This window comes from Hemitrygon akajei, chromosome 24 (genome assembly GCF_048418815.1).
Source record: "Hemitrygon akajei chromosome 24, sHemAka1.3, whole genome shotgun sequence".
Classification (NCBI taxonomy): Eukaryota; Metazoa; Chordata; class Chondrichthyes; order Myliobatiformes; family Dasyatidae; genus Hemitrygon; species Hemitrygon akajei.
Window position 1 is genome coordinate 47739502 of NC_133147.1, and position 2531 is coordinate 47742032.

The following is a 2531-nucleotide window of genomic DNA, read 5'->3' on the forward strand; positions in this document are numbered from 1 at the left end:
CGGCTGGCAGGTGGGTGGGACGTCCGGCAACGGCGCGCGTCAAGCTTGGTTGCGGCTCAGCCACGCCTTGAGGAAGTGGTTAGGAGTCGGAGAAAGGGGGATGGGGGGTCGAGGAAATGGTGCAATTGTCTGACCCCCCCCCCCCGCCTTACCGCACCACCGACCAATCAGCGGGCACCACTTCCTCCTCCGCGCCGGGAGAGGGCGCGCTGCGCTGAAAGTGGCGCCGAACCTCCGCCGCAGCCAATGGGACAACGGGAGGATAGGCGAAAGATACGATCGCTCTTGAAGTTTATCCTAACATTTACGCATCCGGTTTAATGCAAAACTTACACGCAGGAATCGAGTTTAATATAGACACAAATGCGGGCATGTCATGACGTTTATTGTTTTGCAGTACTGTGCGATACATAATACAAAACTAAATATATACAGGACTGTGTATATATACACAGCTAGGGTGCCTCGGACTTTTGCTTAGTAGAGTCATAGACTACAGCCCTTCGGCCCATCTAGTCAAGTCAAGTTGCTTTTTATTGTCATTTCGACCATAACTGCAGGTACCAGTACACAGTAAAAACGAGACAACGTTTTTCAGGACCATGGTGCTCCGTGAACAATACAAAAATTACACTGAACTACGTAAACCAACACAAAAACTACACTAGACTACAGACCGACCCAGGACTGCATAAAGTACACAGAACAGTGCAGGCATTACAATAAGTAAACAAGTCAGTAGGCACAGCAGAGCTCAGTGGGTTGGTAGTCCGATGTTACATAAATAATCAGCTGAATGGTGGCGTCCGGGATTCCGTCCGTTTCTGTACTCCCGCCGAGTATTTCGTTACCACAGATGTAGTCCAATTTAATGTCCATTGGAGAGCACAATGGACGGGGGAGCCGGCCGGCTAGGGCTTTGCTTTTTTCCTGGCACGGACTCCTGCCTGCTGACCTCGCTTCCTTATTGAACCACTTAAACTGCCTTCACCCATCGACCTGCACGGAGACCACAGCCCTCCACACCCCTCCCATCCATATATCTTTCCAAACTTCTCTTAAACGTGAAAATCAAGCTCGTATGCACCCCTCATGCTGGCTGCTCGTCCCACACTGTCAAGGCGCACAATGTGAAGACGTCCCCTCTCTCGTGGTCCCCTTAAACTTTTCACCTTTCACCGTTAACCCGCTGTGTAAGGCCTACCCTGGTCAGTCCTACCGAAGTGTCCTACCCCCCCCCCCCCCACCAGTCACAGGTCTCCGGACAGAGAGACAACCCTCTACTACCACTCTCTGGCTTCTCCCACAAAGCCATTTTACTACCTCATGTTGAATACCGAGCGACTGAACCTTCTTGACCAAACTCCCATGCGGGACCTTGTCAAATGCCTTGCTAAAATCCACTGCCTCGGGCTTCATCAACTTTCCTGGTAACTTCCTTGGAAAAACTCTACGATTGGTTGGTCTCGACCTACCATGGACGAAGCCATGCTGACTATCCTTACTCAGTCCGTGTCTATCCAAACTCTTATATATACCCAGTCCCTCAGAATACCTTCCAATATCTTTCCCACTACTATAAACCATACAATGATAAGATATAGGAGCAGAAGTAGGCCATTCAGCCCATCGAGTCTGCTCCGCCATTCAATCATGGGCTGATCCAATTCTTGCAGTCGTCCCCACTCCCCTGCCTTCTCCCGATACCCTTTGACGCCCTGGCTAATCGAGAACCTATCTATCTCCGCCTTAAATACACCCAGTGACTTGGCCTCCACAGCCGCTTATGGCAACAAATTCCACAGATTTACCACCCTCTGACTAAAATAATTTCTCTGCATCTCTGTTCTAAATGGACGTCCTTCAATCCTGAAGACGTGCCCTCTTGTCCTGGGCTTCCCCCACCATGGGAAGTAACTTTGCCATATCTAGTCTGTTCAGGCCTTTTAACATTGGGAATGTTTCTGTGAGATTCTCCTGAACTCCAGGGAATACAGCCCAAGAGCTGCCAGACATTCCTCTTATGGTAATCTTTTCAGATGTCAGGCTCACCCACAAACACTGTAGTCATTTTATGTATCGCACTGTACTGCTGCCGCACTAAAAAAAAACACGAATTTCATCGCATATGTGAGTGATGATAAACCTGATCCTGGTGTGGACTAAGGGTGGGAAGGGGGCAGGGAAAGGGGGATCATAGTTGGGAAAAGGGGAAGGGAGTGGGGAGGGTGCGATAAGCACCAGGGAGACACTCTGTAGTAGTAGTAATAATAATAATAATAATAATAATAATAATAATAAATAGTTTATTGATCCCGAGTGGGAAATTCTTTCATTACAGCAGCAACATTTAAAAACACATTTAGCAGTGTGCAGACTTAACGAATAATGAAATACACAGAATAATAATCTACACAGTAATAATTACCAATGTGTAGGAAATAATAAAACAGAGACTATTGTACTACGATGTGTGTTCTCCTGTCGCACAGAGATGAACTGTTGGATATGTTTATTGCATTTGGTAGGGA